The sequence below is a fragment of the Schistocerca cancellata genome, chromosome 3, assembly GCF_023864275.1.
Source record: "Schistocerca cancellata isolate TAMUIC-IGC-003103 chromosome 3, iqSchCanc2.1, whole genome shotgun sequence".
Lineage (NCBI taxonomy): Eukaryota > Metazoa > Arthropoda > Insecta > Orthoptera > Acrididae > Schistocerca > Schistocerca cancellata.
Window position 1 is genome coordinate 438,733,035 of NC_064628.1, and position 23,616 is coordinate 438,756,650.

Sequence of the window (23,616 nt, forward strand, 5' to 3'; positions counted from 1 at the left end):
CATTGCTATAGAAGTGCACTCCTAAACACTTGAGTACGGGCACCTTGTCAAAGGGCACCGCCGTTGTGTGGGAAAGCCCCCCTCCGACATCCATGTATTTTGTCTTCTTCACGTTGATGACGCTCCCAGCGACCGCCCCGTACTGGCGTAGCCACTGTAGCGCCATATGCATTTCATCCTCTGATCTGGCCAGGAACACCACGTCATCGGCGAATGCACCACAACGAAAGGTCTCGTCCCGCAAGGAGATACCAGTTAATCGCTGTCGTAGACCATGTAAAGCTGGTTCAAGCGCTGCAGCAAATAATATACCCGACAGGGGGCACCCTTGTCGCACTGACCGTCCAACAACAATGTGACCAGACTGATAACTGTTGACCATCATGCGGGAGCGCGCTCCGTGGACCAGTCGAAGGACCACCTGTGCAGACTCCGGAGAGAGGCCCATGCGTTGCAAAACTGCGCGTAAGAAGCCGTGGTCGACGCGGTCGAATGCGTGGTCAAAATCTACGGCGACAAGGGCGCCTCGTATTTTGCAGGCCGCCGTCAAAGCAATTACGTCGCGGTATGCTCCTAACGCCGTATGAATGTTGCTGACACCACCTAAACATGTTTGATCGGTGTGGATGGCTTTCCCGATAGCGGTGTGGAGACGCGCGCGGAGGATACGGGCGAAGATCTTGTAGTCGTTGTTGAGGAGTGTGAGTGGGCGAAAGTCCTGCCACCTACAACCACCATTCGGTTTCGGTACTGGGATCAAGATGCCTTCTGTGAATTCTGTGGGGACAGTGAAATCAGGACGGATCAGGTCTTGAAACATTTGGAGCCACTTGTCACCCATAAGGTGGTAAAAAGTGCGGTAGAATTCCAGGGGTAAACCATCCGGTCCAGGCGACTTGTTCGGTGCTCCACGTGCCAAGGCCGATGTCAGCTCGTCGGGTGTAATGGGCAACAGCAGACTATCATCGGGTGCCACGTCCCGAGGGGCGGGAAAATCGTGCAACAGCTCGTCATAATCACGTACATTTCGCGGATCTTCCATGTACAAGGTCCCATAGTGTCTGGCGAACGTGTGCGCGATGGCCGTTTGTGTCACTGCGCGGCCGCCCTCCTCCGTGTTTACCGCCTTAATGAGCTGACGTTTGCGGTGGCGCCTCTCGCGCACAATGTGATACACTGACGCCGTTTCGTTGGGAATACAGTCTTGCACTCGCGCACGGATGCGGACACCTTCGAGCTGCTCGGTCCTGATGCGAAGTAGACGAGCTTTGATGCGTTGTACGGACATCTGACGTTCGGGAGACGGCGGTTGCGTCGCCAGCTCACGTGACGCTGTATAGTAAAATTCCGATGTTGCCCTTTGCCAGTTCGATCTGTCACGCCCGTAGGCCATCAAGGTCTTTCTGATTGCAGGTTTGACACATCCCAGCCACCACAGCAACGTGGAAGCATACATGGGCCGGCGCCTGATACATCGACCCCACGTGTCAGTGACTGCTCGCCGACACGCTTCCTCGCGAAGGAGGGAGACGTTCAGCGTCCACGGGCCCCTGCTGCGTCTTGTGAGTTGTCGGGGTAAGGTGACAGTGCAGATGTACGCGAGATGGTCCGTGAAGGCCGTCGGCCAGAGTTCTGCGTCACGGGTTGCTGTGCGGAGGGCACGCGAGACGTATATCCGGTCCAGACGACTGGCAGAATGGCTGGTAAAGTGCGTATATCCACTCTGGGTCCCATGATGTAAGAGCCATGTGTCGTGGAGCGCGAGGTCACGTATCAAAGCTTGTAGAGCCGGGCATGGGACGTAATGCGGTATCTGGTCCTCGGGCCGCAGAACACTGTTAAAATCGCCGCCCACTATGTAATGGTCCATATTGCCTTGCAAAAGTGGGGCTACCTCCTCCGAATAGAAGACATGCCTGTCACCACGGTGCGAATTACCGGAGGGAGCGTAGACGTTAACGAGGCAGACTGCGCCAAGTGTGAGTGCGATGCCTCGCCCGTTCGGCAAGTACGTCGCGTCCGTCGCGTCTACGCCATCTCGGAGAAGTATGGCCGTTCCTCCTGCGCCATCACCTAAGGGTAGGCTGTAGGTGGTGTAGCCATATAGGTCTAAACGTAGCTCGGGACGGACCTCCTGGAGAAGGGCAATGTCCAAGTCTGCCGCTCTGATCATGTCGTGTAACATGCGGGTCTTGACAGTGGAGTGGACACCATTTACATTGACTGTTCCCACACGGTATGACTGAGACATATCAAGTGGCGGAGGCAGTGTGCCGGTGCAAGCCCACAGTGATCTCACACACCACACAGCCATCCATCTGCATGCTGTGCATTACTGTGCCGTATGAGTCCCTGACTGGCAGAGCCCTCCGGGCTCAATGTCAGCCATGGGCTCTGGTGGAGATATCGATGTTTGCTGTGCATCATCTGCCTCCATATCGTCTGCCCAATCACCAAGAGACGATTGTGATGTCATTGGGGGCTGGTCGGTTTCACAGGAGCCCACATTGAGGGAGTCGACGGAATGCGCCTCGTTTTCTGGGCCACCAGATTTAGGAGAGTGTTCCTTGTCTTCAGGCACCTTCCGGTGAATGATGCCACTGGAGGCCGTTGCAATTGTGGACGAGTCAACGAAGTCGATGTCTTCCGCCGGCTTCACATCCCTGTCCTGTTCTTCAGCTGACAATCGCCTCTTCTTGTGTCGCTTGGGTGATTTTTGCTTTCGGGTCCGAGATTCGACATCCACTGGAGGACGGGGCTCGACACCGTCTCGGTCGCTAGGAACCCCTGTGTCCGATTCCGACAGTGACGGTGGCTGGGTGCCCACGACGCTGCGGTGGGCAGAGGCTGTAGGAACCTCTGCACCGTTGGGCTGCGGCGTCGTTGACGGCGCTGACTCTCCAACGGAGCTGGCAGCGGCTTGAGGAGGTAGCAGGTTTTGATCGTCCATCACATCATGTCGTGCCGCCTCCACGTATGTTAGCGGGAGAGAGGTCATAGTGGATTGTTGGGGAAGTTCATTGCGGGGCACCTGAACGAGGCGGCGCTGCAGACACTCAGTTCTAACATGGCCTTCCTGGCCGCAGCCCGAGCAGGTCCTCGGTTGTCCATCATAGATAACAATTGCGCGGCAGCCACCAACGAAAACATACGATGGAACGTGCTTCTTAAGTTCTATGCGCACTTGTCGTACCCCGTTAAGGACAGGGTACGTTTCGAATGTGTTCCATTTCTCCTCTGTGTGGCTCAGAACTGTGCCGTATGGCCGCAGCGCATCAACAACTAGGTTGGCAGGAACTTCGAACGGTAGTTCAAAGATGCGCACGGTACGCACCACCAGACCAGCATGGTCAACTCCTACCACGCTCACGTTACCGTCTGCGTGACAGAAGCGAAAGCCGTTTGCAGATCGTTGGAGTAATCTGTCGCAGGCCGCTTCGTCAATCAGTTTGAGGTACACTGTGCTGGTTACAATAGACAGATGAATTCCTATCAGTTCTTGTGGTTCTATGTGCATGATGTCTCGGAGAAACCGTTCAATTTCATGGGCCTTCGGTCTCGTGTACGATGCGTTGAACGTTAGTTTGATTGTAGCTTTTCGATATGAGAACGCCATGTCGGGTCGGTACAGGTACTATACGGCAATACAACGACGCGACCGCGCGCTAGCGGGTAAACAACAACACCTGCGGAGCACTGCCCGGCGCGCCGAGCCCGTCCGCACGGTATCACGGCTGAAAGCCGACTGCCCAACTGAGCTACCGAAGCACGACTCACGCCCGGTCTCACAGCTTTACTTCTGCCAGTATCTCGTCTCCTACCTTCCAAACTTTACAGAAGCTCTCCTGCGAACCTTGCAGAACTAGCACTCCTAGGAGACGAGATACTGGCAGAAGTAAAGCTGTGAGACCGGGCGTGAGTCGTGCTTCGGTAGCTCAGTTGGTAGAGCACTTGCCCGCGAAAGGCAAAGGTCCCGAGTTCGAGTCTCGGTCGGGCACACAGTTTTAATCTGCCAGGAAGTTTCATATCAGCGCACACTCCGCTGCAGAGTGAAAATCTCATTCTGGAGTTTTAGAAATTTGATATGAGTTATGTGAATGTCACTTCCTATGTAAGCCAAGAAGCATGTTTAAAGGGTTTGTGTGATTCATTTATATCAGTTAGATTTGATTAATGGTGGTTTTATGAACATTGTTTTAATTAGTGAAAATTGGTTGAGTAAATTTTGAAAGATCTGTGTCTATCAGACTTAAATGCTTTAATGTTTTAATCTGAGTCTTGCTGGTGGTTCGGTACGGCAGGTTCCTTTTATTATAATCGTTGTTGCTGTTGATGTCATTAAGGGCATGTGTTTGTAATATAGAAGTGTATGGAAACTACAAATTGGCTGTGTGTTTAATTTCGATGTGCCTAAAGGAATAACACTTATCAGTAGGTAAACTAGAAAATCTGAAAAGGGAAATGCAAAGGCGATGTCTGGATATAGTAGGGGTCTGTGAAGTGGAAAGATGACAAGCATTTCTGGTCAGATGAGTTAAGGGCAATTTCAGCAGCAGCAAAATATGATATAACGAGAGTATGATTCGTTATGAATAGGAAGGTAGGGCAGAGAGTGTGTTCCTGGGAACAGTCCAGTGATATGGTTGTTCTTAGCAGAATTGATAGCAAACGAAACCGACAACATTTGTTCAGGTGTACATGCCGACGTCGCAAGCTGAAGATGAAGAGACAGAGTAAGTGTATGAGGATATTGAAATTGTAATACAGTATGTAAAGGGATATGAAAATCTAATAGTCATGGGAGACTGGAATGCAGTTGTAGGGAAATTAGTAGAAGAAAGGGTTACACGAGAATATGGGCTTGGGACAAGGAATGGGAGAGGAGCAAGACTGAGTTATGTAATAAATTTCAGATAGTAATAGCGAATACTCTGTTCAAGAATCACAAGAGCAGGAGGTATACTTGGGAAAGGCCGGGTGATACGGGAAGATTTCAGTTAGATTACATCATGGTCAGACAGATTCCAAAACCAGATACTGGATTGTAAGGCGTCCTTAGGAGCAGACATACTCATATCACAATTTAGTAATGAAGAGTAGGCTGAAGTTTAATACATTTGTCAAGAAAAATCTATACGCCAAGAAGCGAAATGACAGATCCAGCGTACAGGAAAGTCAAAACAACCTTCGGTGACGTTAAAAGCAACGGTCATAACATTAAGAGTGCAACGGGAATTCCACTGTCAAATGCAGACGAGAGAGCGGATAGGTGGAAAGAATACATTGAAAGCCTCTATAAGGGGGACGATTTCCCCGATGTGATAGAAGAAACAGGAGACGATTTAGATGAGATAGGGGATCCAGTATTAGAATCAGAATTTAAAAGAGCTTTGGAGGACTTAAGATCAAATAAGGCACAAGGGATAGATGACATTCCACCAGAATTTCTAAAACCATTGGGGGAAGTGGCATCAAAACGACCATTCATGTTCGTGTGTAGAATGTATGAGTCTGGTGAGATACAATCTGACTTCAACAAAAGCATCATCCACACTATTCCCAAGACGGCAAGAGCTGTCAAGTGCGAGAATTACCGCACAATCACCTTAATAGCTCATTCATCCAAGTTGCTGAGGAGAATAGTATACCGAATAATGAAAAAAAATGAGGATGTGCTAGATGACTATCAGTTTGGCTTTAGGAAAGTTAAAAGCATGAGAGAGGAAATTCTGACGTTGCGGTTAATAATGGAAGCAAGACTAAAAAAAAAAACTCAAGAAACGTTCATAGGATTTGTAAACCTGGAAAAAGCGTTCGACAATATAAAATGGTGCAGGATCTTAGAAATTCTGAAAAAAGTAGGGGTAAGCTATAGGGAGAGACGGGTCATATACAGTATGTAGAACAGCCGAGAGGGAATAATAAGAGCGGACGACCAAGAACAAGGTGGTCGTATTAAAAAAGGATGTAGTCTTTCCCCCCTACTGTTCATTCTGTACATCGAGGAAGCAATGATGGAAATAAAAGAAAGGTCGAGAAGTGGTACTGAAATTCGAAGTGAAAGGATATCAATGATACGATTCGGTGACGACATTGCTATCCTGAGTGAAAGTGAAGAAGAGTTACATGATCTGCTCAACGGAATGAACAGTCTAAGGAGTGCAGAGTATAGATTGAGGGTAAATCGAAGAAAGACGAAGGTAATGAGAAGTAGTAGAAATGAGAACAGCGAGAAACTTAACTTCATCTACTTCGTGGCCATCAGTCCTGATGTCAAAGAATTCTGCTAGGCAGTAAAATAACCAATGACGGACGGGGTAAGGTCATCAAAAGCCGCCCAGTAATGGCAAAAATGGCATTCCTGGTCAAGAGAAGTCTACTAATATCAAATATCGGGCTTAATTTGGGGAAGAAATTTCTGAGAATGTACATCTGGAGTACAGAATTGTATGGTAGTGAATAATGGACTCGGGGAAAATCTAAATAGAAGAGAATCGAAGCATTTGAGATGTAATGCTACAGATGAATGTTAGATGGACTATTAATATAAAGAATGAGGAGGTTCTGCGAAGAATCGGAGAGGAAAGGAATATGTGGAAAACACTGATAAGGAGAAGGGAGAGGATGATAGGACATGAGGGAGGATGATAGACATGAGAGAGTGACTTCCATGTTTCTAGGGGGAGCTGTAGAGGGCAAAAACTGTAGAGGAAGACAGAGATTGGAATGAATCTAGCAAATAATTGAGGACGTAGGTTGTAAATGCTACTCTGAGACAAAGACGTTAGCACAGGAGAGGAATTTGTGGCGGGCTGCATCGAACCGTCAGAAGACTGATGACCAAAAGCAAAAAAAGAGACATCGTGAGCAAATACCAGAAAAATCCAGAATGGTGGGACCTAAGTGCGGGACTGGGAGTGAGTTTGAGGGTGACTTTTGTACTTTTTGTTGAGTAACTCGAAAACTACGTCCTCTACCTAAAACGGATACCAGTGAAAAGTAAACTAGATTAAATTTCCTACAAAAGCTACCACATTTTTTTTTATTTTTTATTTTTTTTATTTATTTATTTTATTTTTTTTCTGTAGGACTAATAGTTCTTGCCTAGCAAGCGAGAGAACATGAAAATCTCGCGTGTGGTTTAAGAAGGCCGGATATAACGTTGCGGTTTGCATAGGACGACATCAGTGCGGGTAGCTGAATCGCCCTGTATAAAACATTCCAAAATTACTGTACGTAAAAAAATGAAATTTTTTTCTAGCCAAAGTTTCGCTACAGGTAAGTGAGCACTATGCCGTTCGAGAGCAAGAAAAGTCGAAGAGATTTTCGTTATAGCGAGTGTGAACTTAAATCGTTGAAGAATTGCTGTTCACCGACTTGACAGTGGATATATTACTCGAGAGCAATAATCTATAATGAAATGTGATGATTGCGTGCAGTTAAAGCCTTAACTGATGTCGTTACATTACGGGTAGTCAACGATACAAAAAGTAAAATGCCATGTAACAGGACAAATACCAGTGAAACTTTATTCTTCCTGCGTGACGCCCTGCACACAGCTGTACTGAACTGACAGTGAGAATGTCATTACAAGTAACTCGTCAAAAGTAAATACTAATTGTTGCGACAATCCTGCGATTACATACAAGCGAAAACACTTTCACGTAGATTTGCTAGCCAGTATGAAATGCACGTGTCAATATTGAAAACAAAGGTTTTCAGAATTGATTGAAATCATTCACCTTTTGTATTAGCAAACTTTCACCCTATTATCAGCTTCAAGTAGCGTAGTGACTCATCGTATAGTACACTCCATAGTATTCGTTTACAACATTGTGGGGACCTTTGTGTAGCTGTGGCGAGACAGAATAAGATCGAAAGAAGTGGGCACTGAACTTCTGGAGGTATCCGGAGTTACTTACACCCATGTTTCTCTGTCTTACCAACCTTAGACAACGGCTCTCTCATTGCTGTCAACTACTATTAAGAATTGTAGCATTTGATGATGAGTCGCTAGACAACTCAACATCAGAATAATAATTCAACTACCATGAAGACGAATGTTTCCAATCATTTCTGAAAATCCTTGTTTATCATAGTCACAGTGTTCCACATATATAACGGACGAAAGCTTTAAGTAATCAAGTTTCGTTTGTTAAAGCTATCTGTGAATTGAACTATTCACATGACACATTACCGAACACTAGTAATGTATGTATTTCTCACCTTGCTCATGTATACTGTTTACACGTGGCGTCTCAGAGCTCGTAAATATTTGTGGGAATCGCATTTGAGTACCATCAAGAGCTATTGATGAAATAAACCGTTATTCACTAAAAGTTTCGATGAATCTATCATCACCAGGTAACATAAAATTACTTACATCAGCTATGGTATCGTACTTACTACAGCACCAAAAACTAAAATGAAAGTCTATCCTTTGCCCTGCCTCAGTAGAAGCTGTACAGTATTGGCTACTATAAATAATTCTGTTATAATGATCAGTTGATCGAAACTGTTTGTGAATACATGTTTATTTCTTGAGCAGCTCTGGGTGGTTATTAAAATTTTTAAAATTACTCTCATACTTGCAGTATCTGGTAAGAAGTGATGACTAACTTCATTAACGTAAAATTATTTTACAGTGGTTTTCCTCAATTATTTTAGACAAATGACGTGATGAGTCATTCAGTAGAGCCTATCAGTTTTTCTTGCTCGTCTTAGACCTTACGAGACCTTCCTCAACCAAGAGGATGTCAAACTACGCCATTCCGTCTCTTCTTAATTGAGGAAAAACCTATATCCCATCTCAGACACAGAAATCTACAGGAAATGTAAATACATGTAAAATGAGTATGTAGCAATCGCAAGTGACGAAAAAGCATTTATGGAAATGCTATCAATGAACTAATATTTAAAAGAACAAAGAAAATGTGAGCAGCAACAAGAAATTCAATTACTGCCTGTACGCACTGGGAATCAAAACACAAAGCGAGTGCAACTACTGACACCTAGTGGACTATTGTCGTCCATTATCCGATAGCATCGTTAACACTAACAAGAATGAAAATAACATTTCAGGTAAAATATTTAGTGTTTTCCGAATAAAAGTTAAAAGTTTTTAGGTGGTGTTTATACTAACCCCAATCAGTATTACACGGATTTGCGTCATATACCATTTTCTAATTATGTGCCTCGTAATTTATTTGATAACCGAAAACATATAATTCTGAAAGATTGTTCAATAACATTGCATTCGAGGGTTGGATTCCCTGACTTCTTCATCGAAGACTTTCACTGCCTGGGCTACTCTCAGGGTGCATCTTCGACGTGGAAGATCCCCACAATTTCCTTGCCGTGTCGTCTGCTCGCCGTCACTACTGCTCGCCGTCCGGTCCTCCTCGCCGCCGCCGCCGCCGCCGCCACGCCTGCCACCCACACCTTTGTCCTCTCCAATCCTGACCCTCAATTCCTTAATGCCCGCTCCCTCACCCTCGCCATCCGGAAATACAACCCCAATGCCCCCATCTCCCTTCTGATTCCTTGCAAGGACTCGGTCCCCATTAAATCCCCCAATGCTTCCTTCCACACCGATCTCCTCTCCCGCATCCCCCATATCCAATTTGGCCAACGTGCAACCCTCACCCCCTACCACACCCCGTCCTCTCCCCGTCAGCCTATAACGATATGTTTACCTAATGTGTATACATAAACATACAGTTATAAATGTCCCCATTCCTAGTCGCTAATTATAACAATATGTTTACTTTTGTGCTGTAACATATAGCTATAATCAGCGGTGGAAACATATTTGCGAACGCCGACCGTGTGCGGCTGTTTCTTGTTTGATCGTCTGATCAGTTGGAAGTTGCATTGCAGAGGAGAGTAAATGCCTATTTAAAATATAATTATTTTTGGATAGCTCAACTTGAATTTCCTAAGGGACAGTAGTTTATCATGCATTTACCAGTAGAATATGGGGCGGAGAAAATATTTCGCCGCATGCAATTTCCGTCCGAACTCGACGAAAGAATTCGTGACTGTGAACTCTCTACTTGGCAGAAACATAAAGAAAATTAAATAACTTCATGAAGGAGTGAGACATAGATTCTATATTAAATAAATAGTCCATACACCAGTTCCATTTAAGTCTGAATTTATGGCAATTAATAGACGAACTTACACTGCAATGAAGGATTTAACATGGATGCCGTTTTGACTGGCACTTCTCGTAATGAAAACAATTCCTTCGACGTTTTCACATACACGTCGCACAATAAATCTACTGCTAGGCACTTTTAGTATTACGCATTTACTTTACACTAAAACAATATTATTTTTAACGATAATAATACGGCGGCAAGACATGCGCGTCCGACACAAGTTACAGGAGACAAGAGAAGAATGAGTAACTGTTCATCGAGAATATCTCGTACATAAAAAAAAAAAAAAAGTGTAAAAGTGTTCTTCATCTGTCCGTTTTTCGCGCCGCGGTTTTCAAAGTCAATAACTCACTGCATCTCTGACGGCGCTTCGACAATAAACAAGTTACGTCACAGATCGTTCACCTTTTACATTCTCGCAACATTATTTGCTAACTGAAGCTGTTGCCGAGCGACTGCTCTATTAGTGAATGATTTAAAATGATAAGGCAATCACATAATGTTACATTGCCTTCTATGGGAATCTTGGAAATCAAGGAGATTACCAAGATTCTCATGTCGCCGTTAACATTATGGGATTGAGTACTTTACAGATTTACATTGATCAAACACAGTATTCCTGTCATTTGATTATTAGGATTACACAAATATGGTGATCTCTCATTCATAGACTAAGACAGTTTTTAAGGTAAATATACACAAAAAATTTAAAAAACTAAGACAGTAAATCTACGAAGTTTACAATGGACATTATATATTATACTCATTACAGTCCTTGTTTTACAGAGTTCATACCGACCATCTTTGTGGCCTCAAGTTATTGTCCAGAGCTCATAGGCTCTTTGTTCCTGAAAGAAAACACATAGGATTCATCTTTTTATACACACATAATTCTCACACATGGAATTTCTCACACGTGTCCATTTTCCATTGCTCACTAGTTGTCACGATTTTTACGCTTTCATTGTTTGTGTATCTGACAGGTAAGTTAAAATTTTATTCTTCTCCAGCTGAAGCTTATCCCTTGAGAAGTTGGAACGCTACTTTGCGGTCTCCGAGTAGAAAACTTTTCATCAGCTCTGGCGGGCAAGTCTCACTCGCACGTTACGTACACACGCTACATGTAACAAAAAATATAAATACCCATTAGCCAAAAATCTAAGCTTAAATCTAATTTTAGGATTTGGGATTCATAGGAATTTGACTTTGTCACTATTCGCGTGTGGTTTGGCTGTTCGCATTTCATTCACGGGATATAACATTAGCATAGTACGTGATATGTTGTGAACTCATATAAGAGTCTTCTATTTTAGGAGCGGCTTTCATGGAAAGTCCATTTCGTCGAACTGCAGCGGGAGTGTTGTGCTAGTACATCACTATAAATTTAACGCGTTTGTTGCGTCGATGGACGCTGGCACAGGCTGATTGTTAAATCTGAATCGCAACTCGAGGCGCTCACTAGCCTCCACGCGGTACTTCAGCTTTTCCGCGCACGGTTCAGCGAACACGTTGCGTCGATGGTGTTGTGTTATTTTGTGGTTTGCTGAGCTGGTGCGGAGGGACGAGGATTACCAGGGACAGAGACTCCATTGAAACCATCCCTGTCTCCACATTTTCCAGCCGATTTTGGAGATTTTAAGGTAGGCTAGCGCTCGCACTTTGCAAAGCAGCTAACACACTTGGTTTCCGATGCACTGCACGTAATCACATAACCGCCTTTGGTTACACAAGCGGACTATCATTGTCCGTCGGCCTATCTGCACGTTTAACACTTTTTATTTTCATCGTGAATGAAATTATCACCTACTTATAGCAACGATGCATTGCTTCGTGTCTGTGGCAGACTTCCACACCATTTTAAGCCTTCGCTTATTCACTACTATGTACACAATTTTTTTTACAGTTTATAATCAAATAGTTTGTCTCACTTTGCAGCTTGCTAATTGAGAGCTTCGATTATCATGTCCATTTCAATTTCTGTTACTTTGTTGGTAACTATCTTTAACATTTCGCTTTACATTATTCATCATCTTTCTCTAAGACTAATTATGTTTTTAGTTCACAGTCACAAGACATTACTATTATTATTATTACTATTATTATTATTTTAATTCATTTGAATCGTTCTTTTTATTTATTAGATTCATTAAAGTTATCACTGTCATTTCAACAAAAATTTCCCTTTTACTAGATGTGAGGATCAATCAGTCACATTTGATCGCCCTCTCACATGAGAACAGAACACCATTCAAGAAAATATTCAGATTCCTTATCGCGATCTCGGTTTGCGTCTCGGATTGACTTTAAAAGGAAAAATAACGACATTTCAAGACTAGCTTTTCCCGATTTCGTTCACGCGTTTCCTTTTGAAAATCGTATGCCAAACCAGCCTTCCACGTCAACCGCATTTCTCAATCTGTGACGTTAAGTCTATGGGACGGGTTTAGGCGGGTTAGGATATTTACACAAATTCAGAAGAAAGACATAGATATAATAGTACATAGAAGAAGAAATCAAGCAAACAACTCCTTGTTCCTTATGACTTAGAAATTAATTTTCCTTTGCGCCGTACGTCTGCGCACGCGCTCCAATTACAAACTAGCTGCTTTGTTTTGCCGGCGGTTTCATTGTCATTTTATTCTCGCCTTGACGCCTGCTTGCGCTACACTGCATTGACCTCTATATATGACCTTAAGTCATTGCTTTGTCCTTGCCACTTACGCTCTTATACTTGGTATTTATTTCACTTATGGCTTTGAATGTATCTGACCTGCGTATTTCAATTACAATTAATGCCAGTTTGTTTATCTAGCTGAAGGATAGCGCTTTCGTGGTCATGGTGGTACTTACAAGTAACTCACATGCTTCGTGAACATTACGTTATTTTATTGCAGAGATGAACCTGTTCCAGATTTTTATGTACATTAGAACTTAATCTAGACATAGCTGACTTATAAACTAGTTACTTGTTTTCCTTTTTAGTGGGATCAGGAACCAATAATTGTCAAGCGACCCTTGTCCTTGACGAAAATAAATTTCATATCTCGAACATTGCTCCTTGAACTTAAAAAAAAAATTTCTTGCGTACCATGTTTTATTTTCACTTCTTTAGCATTTCATATCGCAGAAGCCGGCTTGTTAGGCACATCCTTCGCTTTATATTTCATTTCTCTCTTTTAAATATTATTTCGAACAGTTCTGTCAGTGAGGAAGTGTGAGAAGCCCGCCCGGTTAGCCGTGCGCTGTAACACACTGCTTTCCGGCCGGGAAGGCGTGCCGGCCCCAGCACGAATCCGGCCTGCGGATTAGTGTCGAGGTGGAAGGTTTTTAAGGCGGTTTTCCATCTGCCTCGGTGAATGAGAGCTGGTTCCCCTTATTCCGCGTCAGTTACGCTATGTCGGAAATTGCAGCGCAAACACTGTCTCCACGTATGCGTACACCATAATTACTCTGCCACGCAAACATAGGGGTTACATTCGTCTGGTGTGTGACGTTCCCCGGGGGTGTGGGGGGGGGGGAGGTGTCCGCTGGGGGCCGAACCGCAAAATAACCCTGGGTTCAGTGTGGAGCGGCGAGTGGAGGGTGAGTGGACTTGCTGTAGCATGTTATGGGTGTGTACCACTGCGCGCTACAGTGGGGCGACTCCTCTCCTCTAGGTCCCCAGTTCCATATAATACAATATAGTGGTGAGAAGTGTAATGATAACATAGGCTTGATTATACGCAAATCATATTAACTGTATCATTTATTAGTATTCTATTTCGAATCTCCAGATGGTGTTTCAATTAGGATCTCTTACTGCTACAGTATTTATATGCGTGTGAGCTTGGGCTGAAAGGGGACATCGAATACACAGAAGAGAAACATCTCGAGTGGTGAGACGCTTATTTGCTTTGTGGTGGATAACAACAGTTCATCGGGATACTAATTTCACGACACTCCAAGAACATATTTCTAGCGCTGAATCTCCAAATGTTCTTCAGCCCTTTACAGTTCGCTCCATTAGTGACCTCGATTAAAATATTAGGCAAACAGTAGCTTGCGCAGAAGCAGTGATTGCTCCTGCGTTGTCAATGAATGGAAACTGCATAAGTCTTAACGAATTCTACAGTGAGTAGCAGATTCTGCATAGAGTTTGTGGTAATTTACAGAGTATACATTGAAATGTACACGTAAATGGAAATTTCTTCATTCTGACTATAGCATCCATTCAAAGGTGTTTTTCTGAAAGTGTGCTGGTTTGAACTCTTTAACTGAAAACAAAATCTCAACAAACAGACTTGGCCAATGTTTAAGACGAAATATGACGGACACAGATGGAATACAGGAGCAGCGTAGCTTAACTATATTATGAAGGGTGAATCAAGGCATTAACAAAATTTCGGATTTTGTTCAGGTATCTTTCCTGAGAATTTTCGTCCAAGGTAACTCCTAACATGGGGATAAAGTGGTTATAATTTGTTCGGTTTGTCTCAGCAGTTACATTAGTATTCGCAAAAACGCTCCACTACAGTGTAAACCACGTAACATGCAATTGCAGAAGGATCTAGTTTCTCGTAGGTGTTTATGTGCAGATGCAAAAGTGCTGTGATGTGGTAGCCATCGGTGCGAAAACGACATAGTGACGTTGTGCCGCTCCCCCAGTGGATTTAATGAAACCACACACGATGTGCATATAGGCTAATCAGTAGAACTACTCATATTGTTGTGAGTCACTGTTAATGTACAACCAACACGGCCATAAAAACAAACCTGAGATAGAACTGCTGTTCCAAACTGAATGCAAGCTTGAGGGTGGAGAGAAAAGCCGGCATTACTGCTGCCAAGAAGAAGTACCGTCAGTAAATAGAATGAGTTTCCACGCAAGTCACGCAGTGCATACCGTCAACATTTGTACAGTTGTGCAGATATGCTCCGTTCTGTACAGATGCTAGGATAAATGGGGTAAGGAAATCAACCGAAATGCCATTTATTGCAACAAGCAGCAGCAGAGGACAGTCTACTTCTACCAAAATAGTCCGAAAATATCCCTGACCTACTTCCGTAATTTTGTAGAAGTTCGTAATGGTGGACTAGAATGTGTTTAGGGTACTGAAATTTGTTCGCTCGATAGAGGAAGTTCTACAAAGGAACAATCCTCCATCTAAACAGTGGAAAATGCGAATGATTCAAATTTTCGCGTATGTATTTTGTCGCGTTTTGGTTGCTGCCGTCATTACTCAGTGACTCTCAAGCATGAAATTCTACTCAAATTCTTACATTTACAAAATGTAGGAATTTAGTTAATCGGACTTCGATGTTGACGAAGATATCTTCTTTCTCCATTAAGAGAATGATTAACGAAAGAATACAAAGGAAGCTCGAATCGTTTGGTCATTGATCAACCTGGCTCTATTCTTTTGAAAATGGCCTCTCACAATCATAAATAATACATGTAATCCAAAATATATTATTTCAGTTAGGTATTTTGTCTGATAGTACTAAATGAAACACAGATACTTCAGTTTTAACTTATTATTCCGTAGGTAGACAATGCACGGGACTGACGCCTCTACCACGACCAGACGGAGAAAGGTAAGTACGATCAGAAGAGACAGTTGAATCTAAAACATCAACTTCATAAAAATAAGATAAATTAGAAGATAAATTAGTAGCCTGTCAGTATCATCCTAATAGCAATACGCGTTAGTCCTACTTCTATATTTTCTGATAATGAAAACTCGTTGTTTCTGATTCTAGTGTATACTTTACAATATATACTTCTACATCTTCATCCACATTCATACTTGTAAAAAACCATTCAACAGTCAAGATCGCTTAAAATACTTTTTTTTTTAAATTTAAGACAACCCGTTTCAACAGACTTTGCTGTCATTTTCTGGTATTAAAATCTTTTTGTTGTAAAACATGTTCATTTTACTCTGAAAATCATGCAAAAGATGTGAAGTGGACAAAAATCAGCACATTGTAAAAGGTTTGTCATCGCTAAAATGTTTAAAAACATGCTGATTTTTACCCACTTGACATCTTGTGTATGAGGTTCAGCTTAAAATGAATATGTTTTACAACAAAACATTTTAAGACATGAAGATGATAGGAAAGTCTGTTGAAACTGGGTGTATTAAACAGAATAAATATTTTATGCGATCTTGGCTGCAGAATGGTTTTTTTACAATTAAAACAGATCGCCCTTCAGTACTCTCAAAAGGAGAAAACTACATCTGCACTCTATGACCCACTGTGAAATGAATTGCACAGGGCACGCCTCACTGTACCAATTATTGGCGTTTTCCCGTTCCATTCACGTATGGAGCGCGAGAATCATGATTGTGTGTACTGTAATTATTCTAATATTGTCCTCCCGATTCCTATGTGACCGACGTGTAGGGGCAAGTAGTATATTGCTAGAGTCATCATTTAAGGCCGCCTCTTGGAATTTTGATACTAGACTTTCTCGTAATAGCTTCCCCTGTCTTCAAGAGTCAGCCAGTTTGATTTTTTCAGTATCTCTGTTGAACACTCCCAGGAGTCAGACAAACCTGTGATCATTCGTGCTACCCTTCTGTGCATGAGTTCAATACTCCCTGATAGTCCTATTTGGTACAGGTGCCACTGTTCTTTCTGTGCATCACTTATTTTCGTTTATGCTCTCAACATATTTCAGAATCTGCTCTGAAATAGCTGCTTATCCCAGTGTTAGCATGACATCGAGAAATAAAGTTGATTTATATTAGCTTCTCGTAATTTTCGACTGGCACGAGTTTAGAATATGCTGTAATCTGTTAACATATCCCACACTACTGAACAGTTATTCCTTGTTTCATCACAGAACAACATAGTTACAGTTTTTCGATGTAGCAATGACCTATACTTCCTTTTTCCAGTGGTGTTGTTTTCATAATTTTAAGATACTCAATATTGAGTAGTACATACGTTTCAGTTTTTTCTAATGTAACTACTTGCCACTTTGATAATGGCCTAAAATGTTGATGAATCACACCACTTTCCAAAAAATTTAGTATCTTAGTCTTATCCTGAGAAGAGAGATTTGTTAACATCGAGTATAGATGTAAGTGTCGGGAAGTCGTTTTTGAAAGTATTTGTATGGAGCGTAGCCACGGATGAAAGTGAAACATGGACGATAACTAGTTTGGACAAGAAGCGAATAGAAGCTTTCGAAATGTGGTGCTACAGAAGAATGCTGAAGATTAGATGGGTAGATCTTATAACTAATGAGGAGGTATTGAATAGGACTGGGGAGAAGAGAAGTTTGTGGCACAACTTGATTAGAAGAAGGGATCGGTTGATATGACATGTTCTGAGGCATCAAGGGATCACCAAGTTAGTATTGGAGGGCAGCTTGGAGGGTAAAAATCGTAGAGGGAGACCAAGAGATGAATACACTAAACAGATTCAGAAGGATGTAGGTTGCAGTAGGTACTGGGAGATGAAGAAACTTGCACAGGATAGAGTAGCATGGAGAGCTGCATCAAACCAGTCTCAGGACTGAAGACCACAACAACAACAGTCTTATCCTAGAACAATGTTCTGTCAACCACTACAAATTCACATTACGGAGACCAAAGAAACGCACAAACAACAACGTAAGTATAGCATCCGCACAAGATTCTCATTGTTAACAGATTTGTATAGAATCGCAGTGTCTCGTAGCGAGCTACTAGTCGGAACTCATACTACCTCTCGAAAAGCAAGGCGATTCAATGATTTATCTCTAAAGATACTATGCTATGAACGTCTAACTCCTAATTCCGTATGAATCATCTTGTTGCATAGAAACATACAACCTTCTTCCAAGTACAGAAGAGGAAGTGAAATAAGCTAGTGGTTAGCAATCCCTCAGCCCCGCCTGTGGTATACGCACCACGGCGAGTGGGGGGAGACCTGTTTTTGTGGGCACCCGAGGCAGCCGTAGATAAAAGGCTCATTAGCGTCACCGCTTATCGCCACTAACTGGTGCCCACACGGCTCGCGGGCGCCTGTCTGTCTTGTGCCAGCCCTCAATCAGTATCCCTCCTCCCATCCCCCCCCCCCCCCCGAGCCCCCATCAAATCACTGTCGGTGGTGAACCTAGGGCCGGACGACCGTGACGGAAGGTAAACCCCCGCAGCACGAAGCGAGCAAGTGACCGATAGGTATGAGGCGATCAATCTGTCCGCTAGACTTTGTTCACTATTAGTCAGATTTTAGGCCAGATCGAACATTCAGCGGGTTGCTGTACAATCAAATTGCGACGACGACACGTTGTGTTCTTGTTAGTCCGTAGATATTCAGTCTTCAATGTGATATATTTTTCCCTATAATGGAGGGCTTGGTCGGGACCTTAGTTGTAGAATTCCGTATTGTGTTCAAGAAAAGTTTCATTTCGGTAAACATTCGTCTGCAAATGGTTTGGCCGGCCGGAGTGGCCGTGTGGTTCTAGGCGCTACAGTCTGGAGCCGAGCGACCGCTACGGTCGCAGGTTCGAATCCTGCCTCGGACATGGATGTGTGTGATGTCCTTAGGTTAATTAGGTTTAATTAGTTCTAAGTTCTAGGCGACTGATGACCTCAGAAGTTAAGTCGCATAGTGCTCAGAGCCATTTGAACAATTTTTTTGCAAATGGTTTAGCTGGCCAGAGTGGCCGAGCGGTTCTAGGTGCTACAGTCTGGAGCCGCGCGACCGCTGGCATGGATGTATGTGATGTCCTTAGGTTAGTTAGGTTTAAGTAGTTCTTAGTTCTAGGAGACTGATGACCTCACAAGTTAAGTCCCATAGTGCTCACAGCCATTTGAACCTTTTTTTTTTTTCAGATGATTTCCTTCATCTTTCAAGGAGCTTCTCGAGTGTGAAGTCCCAAGATCAAGTTTCAGTAATGCTCATCTGAAAGTGTTACCAATTATTACAGGAAAAATATTAGCTGCTAATGTGTATCTGGAGGGCGACAGAAATTGAGTATCCGGGAGGGATGTACGTGTTACAATTCACAAAATGAACATCGTCGATATTCAAGAATTGAGCAGAACAAACCATTAACAGAATAAAAAATGGAGTACCACAGAGATCACAAAGGTCTCCTCCTTAAAGTTCGAAGGCAAACGCCCTGGGAGTTACAAACAGTAGCTAGGCATCCCCTCTGAAAGAATGCATGTCGAATGATACTGGCGTAAGAGGTGATGAGAACTGACAGAAAGTGATGACATGCAGCCGAATGTGTAACCGGCTACTGCGATAATACATTTTATAGGCACGGAAAAAACAAACATCCAGAGGCTGAATACCTTCAGTGGTTCTGTGTGGTACAAACTGGAATGTCACATACTTTTCAGGAGGGACGGTTTGTCCTAAAGGTGTATGATTTTTACACGCAAACCAGAAATCAAGCAAAAGCAAGTTATTTCGACCAGCTACTGGCGAAAAGCAGCCTTTTACCGTAATTGTAGCTCTCTTATGCACATTTTCCCACTTTTGCTTGCAGTGACGTAAATACTCCCCAGCGCCATTGCAAGAGCACGCACACGAGAATGATTCGTTGGGAGCAGAATACCTCCAACTTCTAGCAGCACAATAAATAACTTTCCAGCCAACTTACCATCCAGATTAACAGTTGGTATAATTGTATGCGAATGTGTTACGGCATTGCCATTAGTTGATCATGATACAACTCTCTTGTTACTTATAATTCCGATGGTTTTTTTTCTTAAGTATTTCCTCTTCAAATCCCGATTGGTCTGAACTGAAAATTATGAAAAACAGATAAGTTTGTTTATCTGATCTACAGTTTTTCGGACGGATTCCGCTGTTTGCTGTGCATCGTCAAGTTGATGCTTTGTTTTAAATTTCATCTTACGTCCTCCAATTCTGTAACACTGTGTGAAGTTACGCAAATATCCACTGTTTCCCTTGAAATCACTGTAATCTATATCACGTGCAGTTTGATGAACACAACGTAGTAGGTCACTATCATGCACATCGTGTAAATTGTATCGAGCATCCCTGAAAAACGCAGATACCACTTTTTGTAACCTGTGCACTTTGTCCTCTCTTGAATATCCGTCATTTTTCGTATCCACTACATGATCATATTGCTGAGGACTTATTCGAGATCTGTTTGTAATTTGTTTTTCTTTACTATGCTGAGGAAGATCTTCCATGCACGTAACTATGTTTACTACCCGTTCCCTGGACAAGGTTTGTTCTTCACCACGGTACAGTGAAGACGGGGTTTGTGGCTTCCTGTCCAGCAAGGATGATAAACTACATGGCCCTACACCTGTTCCATTATCACTTTCACTAATTAAGCACGTATCGTCATCATTGTACTCCTCAAGTGCATTGCCCGCACAGTCAACCGTATACGACGCCATACAGCCCACTGACTCATCGTGTAGAAACACTAATATTTCATCTGCCACTCCTTCCTCACACTGCGAAATTCGATTGGATTCTTTCTGACGAAATGTCCACTTTTGCCGGCCGCGGTGGCCGTGCGGTTCTTCAGTCCGGAACCGCAAGACTGCTACGGTCGCAGGTTCGAATCCTGCCTCGGGCATGGATGTGTGTGATGTCCTTAGGATAGTTAGGTTTAAGTAGTTCTAAGTTCTAGGGGACTGATGACCTAAGATGTTAAGTCCCATAGTGCTCAGAGCCCTTTTTTTGTCCACTTTGGCAACTGTTGTTGAATATACAGTGCAATGTTTGATTTGTTAATCGTTGCCACAACTGTGCTCTGTACCAGCACCACTACCATTGTAGCTTTCTTGTGAGCTACTCGTTGACTAAGCAGGTCAACTGCTTGATAAACGCGCCACTGGACACCTCCAGTCCCGCCTGCTGTGGCCATTAGCAGCCAAGATAGTGGTTGCGTGGGAGACATATGTGGTGCGTCATTGGCCTTTTGCGAACTCGCGTTCCTTGTAAGGAAAGAGGAAATAGTTATTGGCTGCCATGTAAAGGGGAGTGGGGGCGGTGTAGAAACAATTTGATAGTAAAAGAAGCAGTATGTGTGACTGTGTGCTTCACAGGGCGATTTAGCCGGCCGCGGTGGTCTAGCGGTTCTGGCGCTGCAGTTCGGAACTTCAGGACTGCTACGGTCGCAGGTTCGAATCCTGCCTCGGGCATGGGTGTGTGTGATGTCCTTAGGTTAGTCAGGTTTAAGTAGTTCTAAGTTCTAGGGGACTTATGACCTAAGATGTCGAGTCCCATAGTGCTCAGAGCCATTTGAACCAGGGCGATTTGACGTATTGTCGAGAATCAAAAAACTCTATCGGGCAGCTTGCCAAGCCGTCTCCCATAACCTTGTTGGGGGATTTCGTTAGTTTGTTTCTGATGGTTTGTTCCCTACTAGCACAACCTTCCGTCATCACACCATAACAGTCTCAAGAAACACTCACGATCGCCTGTCCCGGTGTATTAATACATCGTACTTCGGTGTATCATGCCGCAGTCGTGCTGCATCAACGATATACGATGAGTCAAATTACCATTTTATCTTATTTTTGCTTAACAAATGCATACTAACACAAATTTAAATTGAAAAAAAGAAGACCACTAAACATTCTTATGTGTTCTTTTCTTTGTTACATGAGCGGCGCATCTAACGAGTTGGAGCCACAGGCATTTTCCACCGCTGGAGGAGGAGTTCGCGTCGCAGGATATTATCTTCCCTGAGGCGAAGGCCGTGCAGAGGAAGAATATGCCTAATTCTCGATTTAATTGCTGTGTTAACTGTTGTAACAATATAAAATATAGAAGAAAATATTAAATTTGATGAAGTATAGCTATTTTCGAGCCAGCCACGATTACCTTTGCATATGTGTTGATTAACTTATAGTTTCATTACCTGGTAGTAGCGTGTTCGTTGCACTGCGTAATAAATACGTTTGATATGAGTGGCCCAGTTGAAGAAGCGGCTATGTGACCAAAAATCGAAAATTGAGTTAGAGACACGTCCATTTATGCCACAACAGTTCAATCTTTTAATGTTGGCAAGAACGAAACATGCACGTGCTCAATAAAACACCCGGCAACGTTGCTCAAGGACGTATTTGTACTAGTTGAAGCACATTGATGGTTCATCTACGTGTTGTCATTGTCGTGCCACTGTTGTTAACTTGTACCATGACAGGATATTGAAATAAAAATTGCGAAATTTTGGGTCAGTGTTGTTGATCGACGAAAGAGAGGAGAAAAAAAGTTTCATGGAAACACAGGAATACAGCAGTATGAATCAGTTAAATTAAAAGGAAGGGTGGTAACATGGTAACATTAAGTGCGCAATGGGATTTATATTGTCAAACGCAGAGGAAAGTGTGCGTAGTTGGAGTTCCTATGTGATGTGGCAGGAATTGTCTGATGGCTTGATAGAAGAAGAAACTGTAGTCGAGAAGGAAATCGAATGGTATCCATTATTAGATCCAGAATTTCAAAGAGCTCTGGGATATTTTAGTTAAAATAAGACAGAAGGAAAAGATAACATTCCATCGGTATTTCTAAAATGAGTGGTGCAAATGGCAATCAAACAGCTATTCAAGTTAGTACGTCGCTGTCTCAGATTGTAAACACTATCAGACTTTCAGAAAAATAACATCCACCCAGTTCCAAACATACCAAGAACAGGCAGGTGCGAAAACTATTGCACAACACGACATGTATCGAAGTAGTGAAAGTGGGCATCTATCGCTCAACAAAATTTTTAGTCCATGCTTTTGTAATTATATTTCTCGTGGAAGGAAATAATAAAGCGCTTGGTTCCATGCCATAGGAGTGTGAGAACCTGTTTTAACTATTTACGGTTGATGGGTCGCGACGCTTAACATAGCTGACGAGTATTTTATGCCGATGATCTTATTGTACAGTATTTCTTCGCTTTCATGCAAACAGAAGTCTATGACTCAGGGGTCTGGTGTGCCTTGAATTACATATGCATCACATCCTGGAAGACAGTGTATTAAATCGTAATAGGGATCGAAAATTTTTAATTTATCCCAGTCTTATTTTTCAGGTGGAAACATACATTCATCAACGCGTCACATGGCTTCTCACAAGCAGTGTTTCAAGAAGAAAACGTTTCATGTTATTTGTGACCTTGTTTTCCTATCTCGAAGCAACAACAGATTTTTGTTATTTCGTATGGTCAGAGTAAAAATGCTTAAATCACCTGCAACGACTTCACATATGTCACAATATCGATGAAACTTATTTTCAGTCCGCCTACTGTTTAACGAGTTATTCTTTCATTTGTTCGACACTCGAGGACGACGAATGCATCATTTTGCGAAACATTTGTGTATTTCCTCGTCGGCCATCTAACCATGAATCCGGTTAATTGATTCTGTAGAATAATGAAAGGAAACTCACGGGTGTTAAGGGGAAGAAGGCTAATTGTCTTTCAGTGAAAAACCTCGATTCATCGGAGACAAGGCAGTCTACAGCACATGTCATGAAAGCAACCTGT